Source organism: Apium graveolens, chromosome 8, assembly GCF_009905375.1.
Source record: "Apium graveolens cultivar Ventura chromosome 8, ASM990537v1, whole genome shotgun sequence".
NCBI classification, from domain to species: Eukaryota; Viridiplantae; Streptophyta; class Magnoliopsida; order Apiales; family Apiaceae; genus Apium; species Apium graveolens.
The window spans coordinates 97,924,709-97,951,415 of NC_133654.1; the positions used below are offsets into that span (position 1 = coordinate 97,924,709).

Sequence of the window (26,707 nt, forward strand, 5' to 3'; positions counted from 1 at the left end):
AAGAATCCTGGAGCTTATTACGGAATCATGCTTTTTATTCATAACAATAATGCTTATTTGACCGTGCAATGAGTGAGGTCCACAAAAGATTTATACAATGGTATCCATGTAGCGAGCGTTAGGTTAGCGGATCCCAGACTCTAAAAGCCTTAGGTCACTAGGCACAAAGTCCCCTAAGAACTTAATAACTCGAATACCAAAGAGCCCACTCATGATCAATTATGCATTAACTCTTTATCTTTCTTTTTTTTTCTTCTTTTTTTTTTTCTTCTTTTTTTTTCTCTTTTTTTTTCAAAATTTCTGAGCAAGTACGTTTCGCTCCATCTTTCTCAACCCTAGACTACTCGCATAAACATACGAGCCGGCTACTAGCCATTTGACGCCTGGCCACAATTAGCAACGAATTCCATTTTTTACTCCATTTTTTTTCTTTTCATGTCATTATCACTAAGAACCTATTATAAAATTCTAAGCATAATAAATAGATTATCCTCGAAAAAAATCAGACCATAACAACAATCTAGTCCTTAAGCATTCTCTAAGACTTAGTGAAAATACAAGTGTTTCTAGCATGCATATCAACCTACACGACTCAACATCACTTTAATGCTATCACTACACTCGCATCAACATCACAAATCAGTCGGCAAATCATCGCAAAAGGGATCATGGCATATGCGTGAGCTACATGACATGATAAACAAATAAAGCTATAAATAAAAAAAACTATATGGCAAAAATTATGCAATTATATGAACTAAACTATCATGAATATGCAACTATATGACACACACACAAAATATTCCTTAACTACCACCCCCAAACTTAAAATCTTCACTGTCCCCAGTGAAGGTAGTAGAAAGGAACACAGGGTATACCTACTCGGAGAGATCATCATCATCATCACCCTCAGTGGGTGGTGTATCAGGAGGCGGATATGCAGAGTCCTCACCAAAAACTGGCCACTGGATGTCAGCTCCAAGGCCTTGAATAGCGGTCCCTAGCGCAAGGGTGAGTTCCTGAGCAAACCTGTTCTGCGTCTCGTACATAGCATCCATCCTCCGTGATAGCCTCCTATACTGGGCATCAGCCATCCCAGCACCCTCCTGAGCTCTAGAAGAACTAGCCTCATCACACCTTGGCCTCGCCATAGTAGCACCTCATGTTGGACGCCCTCCTGGAAGACGATAACCCAGTCCATGCTCCTCGGGCTCACCACCGGTCCATTCCTGCATCGCATTCAGAGTCCCGGAATCAATAGGAGCGGCCGACAACTGCAACTGCTCATGAGACGGCCACTGAACTCCCACCGCTCGGCAAAGCTTAGTAACCGTGGATGCATAAGGGATTTTCATGTGCTTAGCTCCCCTCAAAAACTTCAGAATTCCTTGGTAGATGAACTCACCAAGGTCTACATAGTACTCCTCATTCAAAATTCCCCACAACAACTGTGCTCTCTCAACTGTGACCTCATGTGCATGTAAAAAAGGCAGAATATTAGCACAAATAAACGCATTCCATGCACGGGCATACCTGTTCATCGCGATCACCGGAAAGTGACGATACTCATTAGTTCCAGTCTTGAAAGTCCATACTGTGCCCGGCCTACAGAGAGTAGCACAAATCAAATCCAAGTCAAAATCCTCAGCAGTCTTCTCGTTCCAGTTCTCCTCCATGGGCTTCCTCTGTCTCTGCCCAATCACACGGTGAATCGCCGCTGGGTGATAATCAACCGTCATCCCCCAGACCACAGAATACCCATTCTTCTCGGCCTTCGCATTCGCATAAAACTCGTGAACCATGCTCATCAGCACTGCTTCAAGCGACTCATAAAAAGCTATCCACCCCTTCTCAGCAATCATAGGCAACAACTCACCATCCCTCCCCGATGGTAAAAATCCCCTCTCCTTCAGAATCGGCTTCCCCAGAAGCCTAGTGTACTCCTCCTCAGCAGCCCTATCATTCAAACGAGGCCTCGCAGCAGTACCCCTCGAAGAATCAGCAGTAGGGACAGTGCTGCTGCTATCAATAGTCCTTGCTCTCTTGGGTGCCATCGAATCTGAATAAAAGTGCTTCAGATTTGATTTTTTATGTTTGGGAGAGAGTTGAAGTGTAGAAAGTGTATGGGAGATATATGGGATAGGTATATGTATATATAGGGTATGGATTATGGTAGAATTTGATTAGGAGTGGGTTTAAGGGTTGAAATCATGGGATAATGGGGAATAGGTCGTGGGTTTATGACCTATAATTTTTTTTTTATTTTTCTGATTTTTTTTTTGGATTTTTATTGAACTAAAAAAAATTTCTCCCAGCCGACCCCTGAGCGGTCGCTCAGCAGAGCTGAGCGGGCGCTCAGGAGGCTACTGGAAAAAAAAATTCTAGCCCGGTTTTTCTGATTTTTTTGTGGTTTTGGATAGGTTTATAACTTCTAAGGGTTCCTGTAATAACAAATCATGGGTTGCCTCCCACGAATCGCTTCTTTTTCGTCATTAGCTTAACGTTGCGTACCTTCCTCAAGTTGACAATAAAACGGCACTAACCACTTCTCGGTTTACCGTGTCCCCATAGTAGTGCTTCAAATGCTGACCATTAACCTTGAATGCTTGGTCCGGATCATTCTCAAAAATCTCCACCGCTCCATGTGGAAACACAGTTTTGACAATAAAAGGTCCAGACCACCTTGATTTCAACTTCCCAGGAAAAAGTCAGAGATGAGAGTTGAATAAGAGAACTTGTTGCCCCGACATGAATAACTTAGGATGTAGCTTCTTATCGTGCCACCTTTTCACCTTTTCCTTGTACATTTTGTTGTTCTCGTACGCTTGGAGTCGAAATTCATCAAGTTCATTAAGCTGAAGCATTCGCTTCTTTCCAGCTGCATCTAGATCCAGGTTCAACTTTTTCAACGCCCAATAGGCCTTATGCTCAAGCTCTGCAGGTAAATGATATCCCTTACCATACACCAGTTGAAACGGGGACATATCAAGTGGAGTTTTGTATGCTGTTCTGTAAGCCCAAACAGCTTCATCGAGCTTTAAAGACCAATCCTTCCTTGACGGACAAACAACCTTCTCTAGAATGCGCTTGATCTCTCTGTTAGACACTTCCGCTTGACCATTTGTTTGCGGATGATAGGTAGTAGCAACTCGATGATTCACATTATAAGGCTACATCATAGAAGTGAACTTACGGTTGCAGAAATACGACCCTTCATCACTTATGATTACTCGTGGCGTTCCAAACCTTGTGAAAATCTGCTTATGAAGAAAATTCAACACTGCCTTTGCATCATTTGTTGGTAGAGCTTTGACTTCTACCCATTTTGAGACATAATCGACTGCCAGCAAGATGTACTGATTGTTGCAGGATGAGACAAAAGGCCCCATGAAATCGATTCCCCAAACATCAAAGACCTCGACTTCAAGCATCACATTTAACGGCATCTCATCCTTTCTCGTCAAATTTCCCACTCTTTGGCAACGATCACACCTTAAAACAAACTGATGAGCATCCTTAAACAAAGTAGGTCAGAAAAAACCTGTTTGCAGGATACGAGCTGCTGTCTTCTCACCACCATAGTGTCCTCCATAAACTGTGGAGTGGCAGTCTCGTAATATCCCCTCCGTCTCACAGAATGGGATACATCTCCTGATGATCTGGTCAGCTCCCTGTCTAAACAAATACGGTTCATCCCACATATACCACTTCACCTCATGCAGAAACTTCTTCTTTTGAGCTGTGGTCAAATTAGGAGGCATTATATTGCTGACAAGATAATTCACAATATCTGCGAACCATGGCTCTTCCTCCTGAACTGCGAACAACTGCTCATCCGGAAAAGATTTGTTGATCAATGTCTTATCATGTGAAGTAAACTCGGGATTCTCCAATCTAGAGAGATGGTCAGCTACTTGATTCTCAGTACCTTTTCGATCCTTGATCTCTAACTCAAATTCCTGTAGTAAGAGCACCCAACGAATGAGTCTCGGCTTCGAATCCTTCTTGGAAACCAAATAGCGAATGGCCGCATGATCAGTGAATATTGTCACTTTTGTTCCAAGCAGATAAGATCGAAATTTCTCGAAACCAAAGACTATAGCCAAGAGCTCCTTCTCAGTAGTGGTGGAGTTCATTTGGGCCGGATTTAAGGTCTTGCTAGCATAGTAGACCACATGAAAGAGATTAAAATTGCGCTACCCAAGAACTTCGCCTACCACATAATCACTCGCATCACACATCATCTCAAAAGGCTCTGTCCAATCTGGTGCTGTAATAACTGGTGCAGTGATTAAACTCTTCTTAAGAGTCTCGAATGCCGTCAAACATTCATCATCAAATTTGAAAGGCACATCCTTCTCAAGCAAGTTGCACAGCGGCTTAGATATCTTCGAAAAGTCCTTGATGAAATGCCGATAAAAACCTGTATGACCAAGAAAACTACGGATTCCTTTCACAGAAGTAGGTGGTGGAAGATTTTCAATTACTCCCACCTTGGCTTTATCCACCTCAAAACCCTTGCTAGAGACTTTATGCCCAAGAATATTGCCTTCACGCACCATAAAATGACATTTTTCCCAATTCAGCACCAAATTAGTTTCCACACACCTTTTGAGCACGACACGAAATTTATTCAAACATTCATCATACGAATGTTCAAAGACGGAGAAGTCATCCATGAACACCTCGACATTACTCCCAATCATGTCAAAGAATATAGCCATCATACATCTCTGAAAAGTGGCCGGTGCACCACATAACCCAAACGAAACTCTGCGAAAAGGAAACGTGCCAAATGGACAAGTGAAAGTAGTCTTTTCTTGATTCTATGGTGCAATACAAATCTGATTATACCCCGAGTAGCCATCCAGAAGACAATAATACTCATGACCAGCCAACCTGTCAAGCATCTGATCAATAAACGGAAGAGGGAAGTGATCCTTCCTCGTGGCCTTGTTCCACTTTCGGTAGTCCATGCATACTCTCCATCCTGTGACTGTTTGAGTGGGGATGAGCTCGTTCTTCTCATTTGCTACCACAGTAATACCTCATTTCTTAGGCACACATTGCACGGGGCTCACCCAAGAACTGTCAGAAATAGGATAAATGATTCCTGCATCTAGCCACTTCAGAATTTCTTTCTTCACCACCTCTTTCATGATAGGATTAAGTCTGCGCTGTTGCTCCACAGTTGGCTTACTACCTTCCTCTAGCAGAATCTTATTCATGCAATATGAAGGGCTGATCCCCTTGATATCTGCTATGGTCCATCCAATAGCCGATTTGAATTCTCTCAAAATCCTTAAGAGTTTGTCCTCCTCACTACCTGAAAGGTCAGATGCAATAATAACAGGTAATGTAGATGCATCACCTAAAAAAGCATACCTCAAATGTTCAGGCAATGGCTTAAGCTCCAAGGTGGGTGCCTCCTCAATTGATGGTTTGAGCTTTCCTTCAGCATTTTTGAGGTCAAAAGTACCAAGAGATTTAAACGGCATGTCCAGCTTTCGCCTCTAGGGAGAAGCATTAAGATATTGTAATTTCTCGTTGCCATCTTCATCATCACTGTCAAAATCCCCCACTAAGGCCTTTTCTAATGCATCAGACATTAACATATGATCGAGTTCTGAAGTAACCGCGGAATCAATCGCATCCACTTTTAAGCACTCCTCATCTTCTGTAGGGAATTTCATTGCTTTGAATACATTGAAGGTCACATCCTGATCCTGCACCCGCATTGTAAGTTCACCTTTCTGCACATCTATCAAGGTACGGCCAGTGGCCAAGAAAGGTCTTCCCAAGATTTTGGGAATCTTCTTATCTTCCTCGAAATCCAGAATAACAAAGTCTGCAGGAAAGAAGAGCTTATCCACCTTGACTAGCACATCCTCCACTATGCCTCTTGGGTAAGTAATAGAATGATCAGCCAATTGTAGAGACATGTAGGTGGGCTTTGGGTCAGGCAAATCCAACTTTTTAAAGATCGACAATGGCATCAAATTTATGCTTGCTCCCAAATCGCAAAGGCACTTGTCAAAAGACAACTTGCCAATGGTTCAAGGAATGGTGAAGCTACCTGGATCTTTAAGCTTTGGAGGTAACTTTTGTTGCAGCACAGCACTGCATTCTTCCGTTAGAGCAACGGTCTTATGGTCATCCAGTTTCACCTTCCTTGAAAGAATACTCTTCATAAACTTCGCATAACTAGGCATTTGCTCCAGAGCCTCAGCAAATGCTATATTGATGTGAAGTTTCTTGAACACCTCCAGAAACTTACCGAACTGCTTATCCAGCTTTTGTTGTTGCAATCTCTTAGGGAAAGGTGGAGGAGGATAGAGCTGTTTCTCCCCTGTATTACCCTCAGGCAGAGTGTGTTCAACAGTAGTCTTCCTTGGTTCCGCCGCTTTCTCCTTTTGCTTAGCTTCTTCATCTCCAACTTCAGCTTCTCCTTCTTTTGCCTTTTCAGCATCAGCAACTTTCCCAGGCCTTAAGGTAATAGCCTTGACTTGCTATTTAGCTTCCTTCCTGCCTGACACTTCCGTGTCAATGGGAAGTGTGCCAGGTTGACGATTGAACACTGCATTGGCTATTTGACCGATTTGATTTTCCAAGGTCTTGATCGACACCGCCTGACTCTTACACAACAGCTTAAGTTCCTCAAAATCAGCACTAGTGGGTACAGCTGCACCTCCCTATTGAGGATATGATTGCCTTTGAGCATACTGCTGTGGTTGCTGGATACCAGGTGGATTGAACTGTTTACTCACACCTTGCTGATATGGTGGCTGAATAGCATTCTGATTATTACCCCAGCTGAAATTTGGATGATTTCTATTGTTAGGATGATAAGTAGCTGGCACAGGCTGCTGTTGTCGCTGATAATTGTTCACATACTGAACAGATTCGTTAACAAGAGAACATTGATCCGTAGCATGAGAACCTGCACAAAGCTCACAGGCCATAGCTAGTTGATTGACTCTATAGGTAGCTAGAGAATCGACCTTCATAGACAGCGCTTGGAGCTGCGCTGCAATAGCGGTGGCTGCATCGACTTCCAGAATACCTGCTACCTTCCCATACATCATCCTTTGAGTTGGGTTTTGATGCTCATTTGCAGCCATAGTCTCAATAAGATTATAAGCCTCAGTATAGCTTTTGGCCCACAAGGCGCCTCCAGCTGCTACAACGAGCATGGGCCGAGATTGGGCTCCTAAACCATTATAGAAACCAGTGATCACCATCCAATCGGGCATACCATGATGTGGACACTTTCTCAACATTTCCTTGTAGCGCTCCCAAGCTTTGCACATAGATTCTGTAGGTTGTTGCGCAAATTGAGTAAGAGCACTCCTCATAGCAGCAGACTTTGCCATTGGATAAAACTTCACCAGAAACTTTTCCGCAAGATCTTGCCAAGTAGTGATGGACCCAGCTGGTTCAGAATGTAACCACTCCTTAGCTTTATCCCTCAGTGAGAATGGGAAAAGCCTCAGCTTGATAGCCTCATCAGTCACACCATTATATTTGAAAGTACTGCAGATCTCGACAAAATTCCTTATGTGCATGTTAGGGTCTTCTGTCACAGCTCCTCCGAAAGAAACAGAGTTCTGCACCATCTGAATAGTGCCCGGCTTGATTTCAAAGGTGTTAGCTTGGATAGCCGGATGGAGAATGCTTGACTGAATGTCATCAATTTTAGGCCGAGAAAAGTCCATAAGAGCTGGATCTGCCGGAACAATACGATCACCCATGATTACTGGCTCCTTCTGCTCACTTCCTGAATCTGAAACTTCAAAATCTATCTTCTCTAGAATATCAAGAACTTCGTCTGTCTCCTCAGCTGTATCTAAAGTCCTCTTGCGAGTACGAGAACGATTTTGCATAAACGCTCGCTAAAGTACCTGAAACACAACCGAAAACAATAAGTAACACGTCTTAATCACCGAGTCCTAACGACCAATGATGGTAAGTACATAAACTAAATAAATACGTCGAGTCCCCGGCAGCGGCGCCAAAAATTTGTTAGGGCGAAAACACACACTAATATTCACGCAAGTATACGCGTTCGCAAGTAATATAGAATACTTTCTAGTTCGTTCCCACAGATACTCAGACTAATTATGTTCAATTAAACTCACTCACCAATGTATGATTACTTCTCAATGTTAAGACAATAACACTTAGATTTAAGTAACTAATTATTAACTACAATTAACTACTAAAATTAATCACTTAATTAACACTTCGAATTAACAATATTAAAACACCCATGAGATCACAACTTCATTACTACTTCCTTCAATAGTCATTGTTATTACCCTTAGCATGCAACAGTGATGATATTAATCAAATAACACGAAACTGATAAAAGCCAACTTTCATTGTACTAATACCATTCTACCAAACATCCATAATTAAGATAGAAGTTGAATAGGCATCAATTATGTTGAGTCCCTATATGTCTACAGAAATTGACAACATAATGATTTAAGAACAAGTTATTCCTTTTGATTACACAGGGTGAATAAAATGGTTAGAGTCACCCACTAATCATGCAGACTCGTACATGAACCTATGCTAGCATGGCAAGTTCTAAATCTCGAGATCCACCGTCGCTTCACAAGAGATTAACACCCTATCTTATATGTTCATGACGCACATAAGACGAATACGCACAACCAATACTAGATATCATACAATCATAACACACTAAGGTTTTAAACAACTAACTAAAGAATTCCATAGTAAATCCGTTACGACCCCATGATCACGATTAGCCCATGCTAGCACTTATCGTCATCATGGGTTCATATGAAAACATGATAAATAAGCACAAAAGAATAATAACAGAGTACGTCACAAGAGTAAATAGGTTTACAGCAAAGAAAACTAGCATCCAACGTTACAACGAAATAAAGAATCACAAGAAAATATGCTTCCTCTTCGTTGCGATGTGCTAAAATGGTCTTCTTCCTTATCTCCTTCGCTCCTTGATTAATACAACGATCCAACACACGTGAAACGTCTCTGAAATCTACTTATATAGGAGTCCCATAAAACTCAGATTACTCAGAAATTGGAAGCCAAACAAAAATAGGAGTCTAAAATAATAAATCTGATTTTCCGTCCCTGCGCCGTGGCCGCTCAGCATAGCTGAGCGGGCGCTCAGCTTCATGCGTGATGCTGAGCTGAGCGGGCGCTCAGCTTCCTGCACGACCGCTCAGCATAGCTGAGCGGATGCTCAGACCCCTACTGGAAAATGGTCTGTTTTTGCTCCGTTTCTTTGCTGTAATCTGCTCCTCTCTTCCCTCTTGCAATGCTAGACACATGTCAAGGCTTATTTTTGATGAATTCTCCCCCGAAATGCAACTAATACCCTGAAATGCACAAACACTAGAAAAATGCATCAAATACACAAAATACTTGATTTCAAGACACCAATTTAAGCTATTATAAGACGTTCTAAGTGGTATAAAATGCCACTTATCGGGCTGCACAAACTTACAACCTGCTCAACTTGATGCTAATAAAAAGGGGGAGAAAGATGTACTTGTCTCAGTTAGTGAAGGGGAGAGAACTGCAATCATTCCAGTTAGCAAGGGAGAGTCAGCTAGTGAGGGAGAGAAAGTGCACAACATTCAAGTCAGTAAAGTGGTTGTTCCAGCAATTACTTTCTCTAAGCCACCAGTTCTTAACAACATTGACTTGATAAAGATAGCAGCAGCTGAACTAGAGCTGAAAGAAAAATGGAAGAAGCTTGATGAGAATATTGAGAAGAATTTTGGTCCAATTGAGAAACAAGACAAAGCTGTGAAACATTTCTCTCATCTCTCTCAATTGAGACCAATTTCAATAAATGAAATGATCTTAGGAAACATGGAAAGGGGTCAACCCTCAGCAAGAAAATCTCAACAGGCCAATGTGATTTTTCAACCAAAGAGAAACTATCCAAATAATTCAAGCAAAAATCCATTGGTCCTAGTCTATGAAACTCCCAATCCTGATGAAAAGAAGCTTCTTAGAAGATCTATTGCTTATTTCAAAGATCCCAGAGAATCAGTCTTGAAGAAAAGAATTGTTAAAATCTACATGAATGACAAATTGATCAGTGTGATGGCTGGATATCCACAGTTTGCAGAAGCTAAGAAAGAAGAAAAGGTGAGGTTCAAACAACAGCAAAAGCAAGCTGCTTTAGATGCCAAGAACCAAGCTAAAAAGCCTGCAACCACGGAATCTGAAATGCCTACCAAGATAGCTGAGCCTCTGAATCAAGAAAAATAAGAAGAACCAAAGCAAAAAAAAAACCAAGACTGAAATACCAAAGAGGAAGCTCGATTTTAATGAAGACAAGGAAGAGTACATGCCAATCCAATCTACCACTTCAAGTCAACCAACCATGCCCATAATGGAGCATGTTAAATTCAAGGTTTATTCTGACACAAACTTCCATGGTGAACCCATAATTCCCAAGGATGAACCTATAGATTGGGAAAGCCTGCCACTCTCTGATCTAAACATCCCAATCCAAACTAAACCAAGGAAAACAAAGTCAAGAGCAATCAAAAAGTCCAAGTCTATCAAACTTAAATCCAAAGACTTAGCCAAACCCAAACTAACTGTCAACAAGAGATATCAACTCTTCATCTGTGACATCAAGGAATTTTCAGACCTAAATCTCTATCTGGATGAGCTAGAAGAAGTAAGAGCTATTGATGCTTACAAACATCTTCCAGAGAGATTCGTCTTCATGTACAAGGGTGGAAAAGAGCTAACTTGGCCTCTTCACAGAATTCTCAATGAAGGCTATGCCCAGCCTCGATCCTTTGAGCTCTGATGACTCCCTCGTGCTGCGAGTGCAGCCTTCCGAAGGATGGTCGACTGGCTTGACCCCACCGCTGAGAGTTTTTCATGGTTTTAATCTTGTGCAAGATGTCGGGCATATATTGATCGAGATAGGGATAATTTATTTGAGCGATGGTTGGGCCATGGGGAAGAGTTTGTGTTATTTACTTAAATTATCTTTCTTCTGTCATTTTTCTGCTTCCTATTATTTATGTTTTTGTTGTTCTCTTTTTTTAAACCTATCTCTTATTGTATTGACCTCTGTATTTTCTTTTTGTACTTTTTCTCGGATGTTGCTCACATCCTTGTGATGTTCAAAGCGGATGTTGACCAACAAAGGAGGGTCAGGGTGAATATTGAGCTCGTATCAGCCCATAAAGAGAGGAAGAATGCAGAGAAGAAAGTTCGTGAGTTGAAAGATGTGATGGATAAGTTGGTGTCACTGCAGAAAGAGAACTTTGACTATAAAATAAAGGACTTAGGGAAGCTGGTTAGCGAATTGCAACTTCCGTGCGCTGAGGACGCTAAAAAGATTACCTCTCTTATTGATCTTTGCAAATTAAATTATGGTGTTTCGACTAAAAATAATGAGCTGAAGTTAGAGGTTTAGATCTCAAAGACATAGGAAAGGCGCTTAACGATGGATATGTTGTTGTTATGAGAACTTCTCGGGGCTCGACCTTGGCGTTGACCTTTCAAGTCATTCTTCTGATCACTATCTTAGCGACTATGTCGTGGGGACAAGCTCAGGTCAACCACAAGATCAGGAACCCGTAGTTTAAAGGCGGGGAATGCCTTGTAAATATGTAATTTAAATTATGATATTTTACTTTATGTTAAGACTTTTTGATTCATGACTCCTTTTTAGAACTTGGGAATTTATGCACTAATGTTTATCGATTGTTGACGTTGGGTTAAATTTTAATCTATCACTCATTTAGCTGGGTGTTTAAGTTGTTTGGCTATTATTTGCTCTTGTGGTTTCCTTGGGAGAGCCCAATTTTTCCTGTATTCTTCCTTCCCATCTTTTTTAATGTGTGATTGAGTTTGTTCTCATGACAACAAAGAATGAATGATGTCACTGTGATTGAACTCGGTACCATATTTTTCTTTCGGTATGCTTGAGATTGTCAACTTTGAGCGGTTGAAAAGTATATAAAAATAATTGAGTACATAGTGAACCAGGGACATCTTATTTAAATAAATTAACGGGGACATAGATGGGGAATTCATATCAAACCCTTTACATCATTAGTCTTAACTAGAGGTGTAAAAGTGGGGTTGTCCTTGACGGCCGACACGGCTTCACTGACAATATTTCCCGAGATGGACGGTGTTCCAAGTATTCTTAAATGGCTCCCCTTTCAGATACGAGAGCTCATACGTCCCTGTGCTGACTTTTTTAGAGAATTCCTAAGGATCTTCCCGCGGGTCCTTAAGTTTTCCTGAGGTGTTTGGCTTTGAAGCGGCTGCTTCTCGCAGTATGAGGTGGTTCCACTGGAACTGCCATTGTTTCATCCTATGATTAAAGTATTTGGTTGTTTTAGCTTGTTGGGCAACGACACACGCTGCAGCCTCATCCTTGAATTCCTCTAGTAAGTTCATATTAAGCTTCAATCATTCTTCGTTGGCCTCTTTGTTGAACAACTCAATCCACAAGGAACCTAGGGAGATTTCCACCGATAGGACGGCCTCGGTGCTGTAAGCCATTTTAAATGTTGTTTCACATGTTAAAGTGTGTGGAGTTGTTCTGTAGGACCATAAAACATTAGTCAACTCGTCAACCAAACATCGGGGAATCTCCTCGATTCGCTTTTTAAGGCCTTGTAAAATTGTCACTTGTCTGTTGGCCTGAGGGTATGCTAATGAAAACTTGAGTTATTGGACCTTGAGTTCTATGAAAGTCTTTTCAAATTGGTCACCCACAAACATAGTTCCATTTTCGATTACTGTGATGTGAGGGACACCAAACCTAAAGTCTATAAATTCCATGAAGATTTTTATCATGTCCTTTTCCCCAGTTTTTGATGATGGGACAAGGGTTGATGACTAGGGTTAAGAATGTTGGTGGTTTATGTGGGACGTGTGAGTGTAGTTGGCATGCCTTGCATCCCCGTAAATATTCCTCACAATCTTTCCTCATCGATGGCCAGTAAAAATATCACATTATTTTTATAGCCAAAATATATTCTCTAATGTATTCTTCGCAGATTCCAGTATGTACCACTATCTGTGACACCTTCCAAAACCGGGTCAGAAGTTTGGGGTCCACTACACACACACACCATATTTAAACCTGTTTACGAATATAATAATATAAGCAATGACCCTACTTACCATAATCAAGGATCACAACAGTTTAAAGTATGTCCACAAGCCACAATCTTATTTATTACAAACGTACCACATCCCAAATTTTTTATCTTACATTTGAAGTCAAACTTTATTACAAACTTTTAGCACACACCAAGTCACACAACTTCCGCTAATTTATTCCACTTCAACCTGTAAACCTAGCTGTCACACTCGGCTGGGGATCTTCGCCACCACCAAATTCCTTTTTAACTGGAAAAGAACATCAACAGATTCGCAAGAGTGAGCTAACTAGCTCAGCAAGTCACAATGACAACACTGAGATTAAATAATGATCAATTGAAATGATATAGGAATTCAAGTTTCCTGATAAACAATGATTAGCATTGGATATTCATTTTTATTTTAAAAACCAAGGTTAGGCTGCTGATCAGTCACGCGCTAACCCCGAGTAAGGCTCCCAGCTTTGCTCTATATACTGGATCCAAGGCACACATTGGCCTATTATGACCATGAATCTGGTCTGACCACGAATCTGGTCCATATTTAAAAACAATCCAATTCTATATTAACAACAGGATAAATAATGTAATTCAATAAACAGAATCATAAACAATATTTATCTTGAAGCATCAGGTGATGCACAACACCATGAAGGTATAACAAGGTAAATAGGGAGATTGACTTTCAATCCAGTGAAAGAATCAGAGTGTAGAAGACCAAGGGTTCAAAGGTTACAAGGAATGGTCTTCTGTTATACAAGGCATAAAGGTTCGTTTGTTAAGTAATCTCATATCAAGAATCAGTATGTGGTAGATATGTATTTGTGGAGTAGTATCAGATATGTATGGTTCGTATCCAAGAATTCAACAATCAATGGTTTACAAGAAATCAGGCTTGCGGCTCAAGATCAATAAGAATCAGGATTTAGGGTTAAGTACTTCAAAGTACTTGCAGTATAGAATAGGAATTACTGGGAATAATTGCAACATAATGAAAAGAGTTCAAAAGTATTCGCAAGTATACTACAAGAAAGTTCAGGGACACTTGACTTATCAATTCGCTTTCACTTTACCAACACTTGTCAATTGGTTCCCACTCACTAACCACTTGCTTTCCCTTTATACGTCTCCCTTCCTCTGTTTGACATCATATATACTCATCAACACTATTTCACATTTTATTTTATTCAATACAAGCTTCTATCTACCCTTCGTTTCACCCAAATCCGACGTACGGATTGAAAGTTACAGCAAAAACAGTCAAACAATGCACATACAATCATATTATACAACAATCAGATCACATATAGCACATAGCACGTAAGATATTCAATCCAAATAATTTTTCAAAGAGGATTCAGGGTCAAAATGATTTTCCAAGTATTAAATACGAATTTTTGAACATTTTTCAAATTAAAATTGGACTCCGAATCATTTTATAATTAAATAATAGGGTTCGAACACCCGAATCTGACTTTAAAATAATTTTATAATAATTACCGAGCCTTGAAAATAATTTAAAATAATATTTTAAAGCTCAAAACTATTTTTCAGAATTTTTTAAATCAATTTTAAATAATTAAATCTAATTAAATAACTAATTAAAATTAATTAATAACTAATTAAATTAATTAATCAATTAATATTTAAATTAATTGACTAATTATCAACTAAAATTAAATAATTAAATAATCAAGATTTATTTAAGAATAAAATAATTTTCAGAATTGAAAATATTGATTTTGGATTTTTAAATAAATAAAAACATTTTCTGAAAATAATTTGTAAAAAGAAAATATAACTTTTGTAAATTATGAAAACAGGAGTCTAATTTTGCAAGAATACAGAAACCTTGAGGGCTAAACTGCAAAAACAACATTTCAGAAATATTTTTGCAATCAAATGAAACAAAACCGGGTCAAACCCCGGGTCAAAATTGACCCGAATGGGTCACCCAATTCTAAAACACGGCGGCCGGAAAATAATCCGGCGAGGCTAATTCAGGCCGATTCCTGTATCATTTGATTCAGTTCTTTATATCAACAAATTCCTGAACTCCCCAGAATCCCATGGCTGTGTTTTGCTCGTGCTCATAACTTCATGGTCGGGTTTTCCGGCGAACATGCCATTAAAACCGGCTGGGGTTTGAGCTTTTCCGATGAAGGGCGAAATCAGCGAATTCAAAATCATTCTCAAGGATCTTTGTACGAAATTAAAGCTTGAGACACGAGTAATCTACTGATTCAATCAAACCCAGGTTTAACAGAAATAAAAGCCCCAAATTCAAATGAAGAACATTCATATGAATATAACCCTAATTTCAGTAAATCGAGAATCAAACTCAATTTTTTACATGTTATTGAACTCAGTTTTTGACATATAATATACCAAAATGACCAGGAAGAAAAGATCTACACGATTTTGCCATCAAATCATATCAAAAACATCAAGAACAAAAATTCCTAATTTAATCCATAATTAATTCGAATTAAAATAATTAAATCATAAAAATACCTTGATTTCAGGAAAAAAACAGATGGTTGATTCAGAAAGAGGTTTTCGAGAGCTTCGTTTTGATATATTGCACGCCCGAATCGGAGTTCGATAACGCCTTCGTTTGTGCGATTGATTTTCAAGAATACGGTATTGTAATAGGGTTTTCTCTGGTTTTCAGGGATTTTCACTGTCTGATTATGATTTTACGCGTGAAAATGAAATAATAAAGGGCTATTTATATTTACGAAATATTAGTACGTTCTGGATCGTGTTGGATGGATAAATACGTTCGTTTTGGATAAACATTATCCTTTTTGGATAAACACTATCCTGTTTTGGATAAGCACTATCTTGTTTTGGATAAGCACTATCCTATTTCGGATAAGCATTATCCTATTTCGGATAATTATCAAAACCGGGCTATTATAAAACGATTTTACGAAGATAATGTTATAGAAAAGAGTTAGCGTATCAAAAATATTGCGCCGGGCCGCGCACGGGTCAAACCGTAATCTGGATCGAAAAAGTCAAAACATGGAAAATGTCCGGAATTACCAGTTTAGGTTAGGAAAGAGTTTTTGGAAGAGTTTCGGGTTATAAAAACGTAAAAATGGTTGAGGTTGGAAGATTCCCAGCTTTATAGAATAATTTTGTAATTATTCAGAAAATAATTAATAAATTCACAAATCAATATAAAATCATATAATACTCCAAAAATTACAAGTAAAATACCTTAATTATCTATATTTTATTCTGGACATGATAAAATTAACATACTTAGGCTTTACCACATATAAACATCCACATAGCCACACCAATCATCAAATAATTCACCAAAAATCACATAAAATCACTTAAAAATTATTTATTGATAAACTTAATTACACGTCTTGTCCCGGATATTACACTATCGTTGACAAGTTTTCCTCCTAAGAGCTTAGACATCGTAAAAAAGGTGCGGATAAGGCTCTCCTGTACAGAATTCCATTTTTAACATAGTAATTTTTTGACATGACTATTAGCGATCTCGCCTTACTTTTTGATCATGGCATATTATTGTGCAAGATAAGGTTAAGCAACAGAGCTCGCCAATCTGGGGATGAGGAGACTTCGTTGATGGTTGGCATGTTGATGAAGGGAATGGATAGCTTTTCCGTGTAAATAGGCTCTTTCAATGTTAACTGTTTAGAAGATGCCAATCTCGCTAAGGCATCGGCCCATTGGTTATTGCATCAATCTATATTTGTCGTTATCAAGGATCTGAGTTGTGTTATCATTTTCTTCCACTTTGAAATAGGCTGACATCTTGTCGATGTTCGACTTGAACTCTCCCATGATTTGTTTCACTATCAGCTGTGAGTCAGCGAAGATGTCGATGACTTTTACTTCCAGTGCGAGGGCTAGCCTTTGTCCTGCCAACATGGCCTCGTATTTTTTTATATTATTGGTGGCCGAGAAAACCAGCTTAATCGCTTGTTTGATTTGGAAACCATTAGGGATGACCAAAATTATCTCGACTCCACTAGAGTCAGTGGTCGACGAACTATCGACGAACAATATCCATGTGTTGGATGTATCTGTGAAAATTGACATTCCACGACAAATTCAGATAGAACTTGCACCTTAATGGCGGGATAAGATCGATACTGGATATGAAATTTACTAAGTTCTATTGTCCATGCCGCCAGACGACCCGTCAAATCTGAATTGTGTAATATTCGCTTTAGGGGCTTGTTTCTACCAATTTTTGTAGGTTAAGTGCTAAGGATGGTTGATTGTATTATTCGTATAATACAACTAAACTAAGAGCAATATAAACGAAAATAACACGAAGAATTTATGACGCGGAAAACCCGTAAATGGGAAAATACCGTGGGTGGGATTGATTACTCAACCTAAATATGATCCACTAGATTTTTGATGAAGATTACATAGACTTTGTCATAATACATTGCCTTGTTTATTTGCTATGATTAACGCTAATATAGTGTTTACAGACTTTGATTTAGGGTCGAGTGTTTTTGTATAATGTTGGTTGTTCTATTCAATGTAGAAGATGAGCTTGAGTTATGTTTTTTTTTTCATCCTTTTCTTGTCCCTCTCCTCTGCCGTATGTTTGTTCGTGCCGTTCCTGATTTCTTGTCCTTCTCCCTTATCTCTTATTTTTCTCATGATTGAAACTCCATCACTTATCTTTCCCCCCTTCTTTCTCCATCATGTGTTGTTGTTATTGAAGTCCATGTCCAGTTATGTAACTAAAGCCCCTATAAATCCGTCCTGTTGCAGACTTAGTCTCCCACTTTACATTGTTGGCTTTTCCTATTTTATCCTATCGTGGACGTCTTCCACCCCTTCTCGTCTTGACATGCTTCCAATTAGTTTACTGTCCATTCATCGATCATGTCTTGTCATGACAGAAAATCCATATATAACAATAGCCCCATATTTTGTTAATTAAAATAAATTAATTCACAAAATCTATGAACTAATTACATTGTGTACATTAGAACTATTGATCTCCCTAGATCCGCGTGTGTTTAGCTTTTCGATATGCATGCACTGGTTGTCCAGCTTTCAAGAAACTCTTCAAAGTCTTATCACTTTACCATTCCCTTTATACTCTCACAACTATTCTTCTCCCCCAAATTTGTTATCTCTCTTTAGTAACACAATATCACCAAACCCATACCACTGTCAGTCATGGCCAAGAAAAACTCCAAAACGTTGAAAGCGCTAACACCAAAAGCCCCAATTCGTCTTCTAATACTTCTAGATGGGTCGTCACCAACTTGTTGGATGCTTGTGACAACCAACTCAGTTCAATGAAATCCAAGAAGTTCGACGAGGCCCAATTTCTCTTTCTGTCTGGAGCCCTAGCTTATATTTCTGATATCGATGTTCGTGCATATTTTCACAGGGCTAATTGGGTATGCTTTTACTACTATCCATTTGATACTGGTCTCACCTTTCCTTTCCTCAAATTAGCCGTTGATGTGTTGAAAACCTTGAATATCTCTCCTGGACAACTGATGACGTTCGCGTGGAGGACCCTTGCTTATTTGGATGCGATTAAGAACAAACACCACTTCCAGATTGATGTCGTAGTAATCAAACATGCATACAGTCTAAAGAAGTACAACAACTGTCATTTTGGATTTTGGAATAAGAACACAGATGACCCCTTGATGTTGAATCATGATACTGTCAATGATAGAAATTGGAAGAAGGACTTCTTCTTTGTAGATAAGAAGTCACTTAGAGAGGGAGGAGCTTATCTGTTAGAGCATTGGAACAACACTGGTAAATATCATTCTGACTTCACTGTTGCTTTCTTTTTTTATTCATCATCGTATATCAATGTTGTAATTTTTGCTTTGTTTACATCATTGCTTTTGATACATTTAATCATTATATCCTCATATTTACGCCATACTTGTTCATCTCTCCTTCGCTGAATTTATTACACCGTCCTTCATTCTTGTCGTTTTAGGACTTGTTCTTCTTGTGATTGTTTTTTATTTAACTTTTACCAGATTGCGATTTTGAAGCTGCTGAGGAGAATCTTATTGTGAAAGAGATTGTGGAAAAGATCCGTGCTCTTCTTGTCGGTGACAGGTTATGGCCGAATTGCCTTGATCGTCCTACCCGTAATGCCAGCAGGGTAAATGTTGAAGAGTTTTCTACGAAGATGAGGAAAAATTTGGATAAAGCTAAAGGGTGTGCTTCTGAGATTTCTAGAAGTAAGGGAGCAGCTGCAAGGACTAGAAGTAAGTTATCTACCCCTATTCCTAAGCCTTCCATGTTTGTTCACAGTATTTCAGCAGAATCTATGGAAAGTCACAAAACCAAAAACAAGAATGAGATGAGCTCAGGACTCGAATATGCTAGAGGTATACGTAGAATGTTTGTTCTTTTTGACGTGTCTTCTTTTTTCTTGTTGTTCCTTTTTGATTTTGTTAATACACCTTGACCCCTGTTTCCTAATTGTAGAATTCAAACCCCCGATTATCAAGCCATTAATGATCTGTAGAAAGGATTTGTTCAAAAGATACCGGAAAAAACTTCAGATTTCTGATTTTCTTTGCTACTTCGAGTCGGCTTTCCACGAGCTTTTATTCCAACACCACCTTGACACCAAATTAGCACCAAAACAATGCTAATTCACATGATTAACTAGATAATGCCTGAAATACAAAAACACTAGAAAACACGTTAAAACATTTAGCAACTTGAGTACAAATGCATCAATTCAAAGCTTAATAGAGCATTATAAAGTGTCATAAATGCCACTCAACATACCCCCAAACTTGAATCGATGTTTGTCCTCAAGCATAAACAGACTCATAGAAAAAGAAACAAAAATGCATGAATGCAACGATCCCAATAGAATAACTAAACCAATCAACGAGCAATATCTCAACAAATGCAGTTACTCGCATAAGGATCAATCAAATCATAAAATCAATCTACAAACCAAAGACGTGCGTGTGTGCAACTGCTTACAGATATACTATCGCAACTAGATCAACAATCATGACTCACTACTTATCAAAGCAATCACAAGGTTATAAATAAAATAAAAAGCTAGATTCAAAATAACTTATAACACTTCAATTCTTGTATTGGAGTTTTATATGGATTCATGCTTTTATTCAAACAAAACAACACACATATGTTTATTTGATCGTTCAATGAGTGAGGTCCACAAAATACTTATACAATAGTACCCATGTAGCGAGCATTAGGTTAGCGGATCCCTGAATATAAAAGCCTTAGGTCACTAGGCACAAAGTCCCCTAAGAACTTAATAACTCGAGTACTAAAGAGCCCACTCATGATCAACTATACATAACACTTATTCTTTTTTTTTCTCTTTTTTTCTTTTCCTTTTTTTCTTTTCCTTTTTTTCTTTTCCTTTTTTTCTTTCTTTTTTTTTCTTTCAAATTTCTGAACAAGTGCGTTTCGCTCCATCTCGCTCAACCCTAGACTACTCATATAAATATGAGACGGCTACTAGCCATTTTACACCTAGCCACAACAACTAGCAATGAAATCCAATTTTTCTCCAATTTCTAAAAATCCATATTACTTTATTATTAAGAGAATATCCTAAATTTTAAATATAAACAAGCGATTAAACCTCGACAAACAAACAAACCATGATCATGATCTAGCACTTAAGCAACCTATAAGACTTAGTGAAATACAAGTGTCTCTAGCATACAAATTAATTCGATAAGACTTAACATCACTATATACGACATCACTACACTAGCATCAATATCACAAATTAATCGGAAAAATCATCTAAGGGATCATGTTATAATGCAAATGCATGAACTATATGAACAAACTAACATAAAAAATAATAAAAAAACTACATGGCAAAATATGCATTATATGAACTAAACTATCATGAATATGCAAACTATATGCTATATGCGACTCCACAAAACATATTCCTTCAACTACTACCCCCAAACTTAAAATATTCACTATCCTCAATGAAGGTAATAGTAAGGAATTCAGGCATACCTAATCAGAATCAGGCTCTTCACCCTCAACGGGTGGAGTCTCAGGTGTGTCCGGAAGTAGATACACGGAATCCTCACCAAAAACTGGCCACTGGATGTCAACACCGGTGGCTTGAAAAGCTGTCCCCAATTCCTGGGTGAGATCACGTGTAAACCTGCTGTGGATGTCATGCATCGCATCCATCCTCCTAGCCAGACGCCTGTACTGCGTCATGCTCATGCCAGCTCCCATATCAGCTCCTTCCTCCTCCTCATTTGCTTGCTGCGATGGCCCTGCCTCATCTTCTAGCTGAGATCTCTATGCAGTCCTACTCGCCTGAGTGGCCCCAACAGCTAGCCTCCCACCAGGTAGGTGGTCAAAAGTATAACCAAGCCCCTTCAGATCAGGCTTGCCTCTATCCCATTCTTGCATCATAGCTAAAGTAGTGTTGTCAATAGGAGCACTCGGGATCTGCAACTGCTCATGTGCGGGCCAATGAACACCAACTGCCACGTACAGCTTCGTCCCAACGGACGCATATGAAATAGACCCCGTGGTACAGCGTAGCAACAATAAGATCCAGATCAAAGTACTCTAGAGTTTTATCGTTCCACGTGTCTTGCCCGGGCTTCCTCGCAGGCTGCTCAATCACCGTCCCGATAGCCTCAGCACTGTACTCCACAGTCCTCCCTCTAACCACCGTGAAGCCATTCTTCTTAGCCTTCGCGTTCGTATAGAAGTCGCAAACAATACTCATGGGCACAACAGTGAGTGCCTCGCAAAAAGGAACCCAGCCCATCTCCAGAATCATCTCCAATAGCTTACCATCCTTCCCTGATGGCAAAAAACCTCGCTCCTTGATGATCTGCTTCAAGAGAAGCCTCGTATATTCCGCTTCAGCCTCGGGAGTAGAGAACCTCGGCCTTACACCACCCACACTTGAAGAATCGATGGTGCTGCTGCTTAATTGTGTTCTTTGTCTCTTGGGTGCCATTGGAATTGAGTAGAGAGAATAAGAGTTGTGTTTGAGAGAGAATTTTTGTTGAGAATTTGTGAAGTGGTGAAGAAGTTTTTTTATGAGGTGTATGTATATATATAGGTGGTAAAAAGAGAAATATATATATGGAATAGAAGTGGGATTTGATTATGGGAATAATGCGAGTAATGGGTTTGATTTGGAGAGGGAAATTTGGGATGTGGGGGAGTAAAATTCGGTTGGGAATTGATTTTGTAGCAAAAATCTCGATTTTCCCCCTTAAAACTGCCTTTTATTTTTTTCTGAGTCGGGACCTCGGCACGGGCGCGTGCTAGGACAGCGCGGGCACTCGCTACTCTTGCCAAACCGACGCGGCCACGCGCTGGAATAGCGCAGGCGTGCCGTGTTTCTGTGTTTTCTGCGTGGTGCGCGGGCGCGCTAGGCTTCTGTAGTCAGTCCGGAATTTTTTTTTCTTTTCCTGATTTTTTGTATTTTTCTCCTTTCTTCTTGCTTCCTCTAACTACTAATGTACAACAAACTTGGGTTGCCTCCCAAGAAGCGCTTCTTTTACATCGCTAGCTCGACGTAGAACCTTGAGCTCAAACGGATAATAGAACGGAACTAACCACCTCGCGATTTTCCGTGTCACCATAGTAATGCTTCAACCTCTGACCATTTACCTTGAATGCTTGGCCCGGATCACTTTCAAAAATTTCCACCGCTCCATGCGGAAACACAGTTTTGATTATGAAGGGCCCTGACCACCTTGACTTCAACTTTCCAGGAAAAAGATGAAGACGAGAGTTGAATAAAAGAACTTGTTGCCCCGACACAAATGATTTGAGAACTAGACCCCGATCATGCCACCTCTTGACTTTCTTCGTGTACATTTTGTTGTTCTCGTACGCGTGAAGTCGAAACTCATCGAGTTCTTTCAATTAAAGCATCCTCTTCTTTCCAGTTGCATCCAAGTCAAGATTCAATTTCTTTAAAGCCCAATATGCCTTATGCTCAAGCTCCACAGGCAAATGACACCCTTTACCATAAACCAACTGAAATGGCCACATTCCCAGCGGAGTCTTGTATGCTGTGCTATACGCCCAAATAGCTTCATCAAGCTTCAAAGACCAATCTTTTCTTGATGGACACACGACTTTCTCTAAAATGTGCTTAATCTCTCTATTAGACACCTCAGCTTGACCATTTGTCTGAGGATGATAAGCCGTAGCAATGCGATGATTCACATTATACCTTTGCATCATAGCAGTGAACTTGCGATTGCAAAAATGCGACCCCTCATCACTGATTATGACACTTAGAGTTCCAAACCTTGTGAATATCTGCTTGTGAAGAAAATTAAGCACCACTTTCGCATCGTTCATTGGCAACGCCTTAACTTCAACCCATTTTGACACATAATCAACCGCCAACAAGATATACTGATTGTTATAAAATGAGATAAATGGCCCCATAAAGTCAATTCCCCAAACATCGAAGACCTCAACCTCGAGAAGCACATTAAGAGGCATCTCATCCCTCTTAGACATATTACCCACACGTTGACATCGATTACATTTCAAAACGAACTGGTGAGCATCTTTAAACAAGGTTGGCCAAAAGAAACCTGCTTGCAAAATACGAGCTGCTGTCTTTTCTCCACCATAATGTCCTCCATAAGCCGTTGTGTGGCAATCTCGCAAGATCCCCCTCGTTTCGCTGTAAGGAATACATCTCCTAATGATTTGGTCAGCTCCTTGTCAAAAAAGAAATGGCTCATCCCAAATCTACCACTTTACTTCATGTAGAAACTTCTTCCTTTGAGCATAAGATAGGTCGAGAGACATGATATTACTCACAAGGTAGTTCACAATGTCTGTAAACCACGGTTCTTCTTTTTGCACACCAAACAGCTGCTCGTAGGGAAAAGACTCATTTATCAATGTCTTATCCAATGAAGTAGCATTAGGGTTCTCTAAACGGGAGAGATGATCAGTGACTTGATTTTCAGTCCCCTTTCTGTCCTTGATCTCTAGTTCAAATTCTTGAAGCAAAAGAACCCATCTAATCAATCTAGGCGTCAAGTCCTTTGAGATGAGATAACGAATTGCAGCGTGACCAGTGAAAACTGTCACCTTAGTCCCACGTACATAAGATCGAAATTTCTTAAAACCATAGACAATAGCCCAAAGTTCTTTCTCCGTAGTAGTATAATTCAGTAAAGCACCATTTAGGGTCTTGCTAGAGTAGTAGACCACATGAAATATGTTGTTCTTCCTCTGCCCAAGAACTACTCCAACTGCATAGTCACTTGCATCACACATCATCTCAAAAGGTTCAAACCAATCAGGTGCAGTTATGATAGGTGCCGTGATTAAACTATTCTTCAATATTTCTAAAGCTGCAAGGTACTTGTCATCAAACTTGAAAGGGACGTCTATCTCTAGAAAACTGCATATTGGCTTCGAAATCTTAGAGAAGTCTTTGATGAAACGCCTATAGAAACCCGCATGACCAAGAAAACTGTGAATTCCCTTAATAGAAATAGGAGGAGGAAGATTTTCAATGACCCCCACCTTGGCTTTCTCCAGCTCAAGACCCTTACTAGAAACCTTGTGCCCAAGAATAATGCCCTGTCGCACCATAAAGTGACATTTCTCCCAATTGAGAACCAAATTGGTCTCAACACACCTCTTGAGAATGTGTCCAAAATTTTGCAAGCATTTATCAAAAGAATCGCCAAATACAGAGAAGTCGTCCATGAACACCTCCACATTCTGGCCAATCATATCGGAAAAGATGACCATCATACATCTCTGAAATGTGGCTGGTGCACCACATAGACTAAAGAAACTCGTCTGAAGGCGAAAGTACCAAATGGACAAGTGAAGGTAAGTATTCTCTTGATCTTCTGGAGCGATACAAATCTGATTGTAACCCGAATAGCCATCAAGAAGATAGTAGTACTCATGACCAGCCAATCTATCAAGCATCTGGTCAATGAAGGGCAAAGGGAAGTGATCCTTCCTAGTGGCCTTGTTCAGCTTCCTATAGTCCATGCAAACTCTCCACCCCGTGACTGTTCTTGTAGGAATAAGCTCATTCTTCTCATTTGCTACCACAGTAATCCCACCTTTTTTTGGTACACATTGAACTGGGCTGACCCATGAACTGTCAGAAATAGGGTAAATGATCCTTGCATCTAGCCACTTAAGAATTTCTTTCTTCACTACTTCCTTCATGATCAGATTAAGTCTTCTTTGCTTCTCAACCGTAGGCTTGCTACCTTCCTCTAGCAGAATTTATGCATGCAATAAGAAGGGCTGATTCCCTTGATATCTGCTAAAGTCCAACCAATTGCCGATTTGAACTCTCTTAGAAGCCTTAGGAGCTTTTCCTCGTCACTACCTGAAAGATCAGATGCAATAATAACAGGCAAAGTAGATGCATCATCTAAAAATGCATACCTCAAATGCTCAGGTAAAGGCTTAAGCTCAAGAGTGGGAGCTTCCTCAATAAATAGCTTGAGGCGTTTAGGAGCTTTGTTCAATTCCTCCATTCCAAGAGATTCAAAAGGCATATCAATCTTCCTCTTCCAGGGAGAAGCATTCAAATATTGTAATTGTTCTTTACCTTCGTCATCTTCACTATCTGAATTCCCCAATAAGGCTTTTTCTAAAGCATCGGACCTTAGCAATTGATCAAGTTCTGAAGTAACCACAGAATCGACCAACTCCACCTTTAAGCACTCCTTATTTTCCGTAGGAAATTTCATAGCATTGAACACATTAAAAGTTACATCCTGATCCAGCACTTGCATTATGAGCTCACCCTTCTGCACATCTATCAAGGTTGGTCCAGTCGCCAAGAAAGGTCTTCCCAAAATTATGGGAATCTTCTTATCCTCCTCGAAATCTAGAATGACGAAATCAGCAGGGAAGATGAGTTTATCAACCTTGACCAAGACATCCTCCACAATACCTCGCGGATATGTAATAGAACGGTTGGCCAATTGCAAAGTCATATAAGTTGGTTTTGGATCAGGTAAGTCCAACTGCTTGAAGATTGACAAAGGCATCAGATTGATGCTAGCTCCCAAGTCACATAAGCATCTGTCAAAAGACACTTTTCCAATATTACACGGAATAGTGAAGCTTCCTGGATCTTTAAGCTTCGGAGGCAACTTCTGTTGCAGCACAACACTACATTCCTCCATGAGAGAGACTGTCTCTAAATCATCTAGCTTCACTTTCCGAGAGAGAATACCTTTTATAAAATTTGCGTAACTAGGCATCTGCTAAAGAGCCTCAGCGAAAGGTATGTTGATATAAAGTTTCTTGAACACCTCCAGAAACTTCTCAAATTGCTTGTCCAGCTTTTTCTTCTGCAGCCGCTTAGGAAAAGGCGGTGGAGGATAGATCTGTTTCTCCCCTGTATTACCCTCAGGAGGAGTGTGCTCAACAGTAGCCTTCCTTGGTTCCACTTCTACTTCCTGCTGCTCTTCTTCTTTATCAGCCCCAGCTTCTTCAGTCAACGCTTGAGTTTGTTCGGGATTCGCAACCTTTCC

At 39.8% G+C, this 26,707-nt stretch overlaps 1 pseudogene; it reads right to left on the reverse strand.

Annotated features, from left to right (window-relative positions):
- Window positions 1-23,615, reverse strand: part of LOC141679785 (uncharacterized) — a 313,207-nt pseudogene extending 289,592 nt beyond the window's left edge.
- Window positions 23,616-26,707: the final 3,092 nt, after the last annotated feature.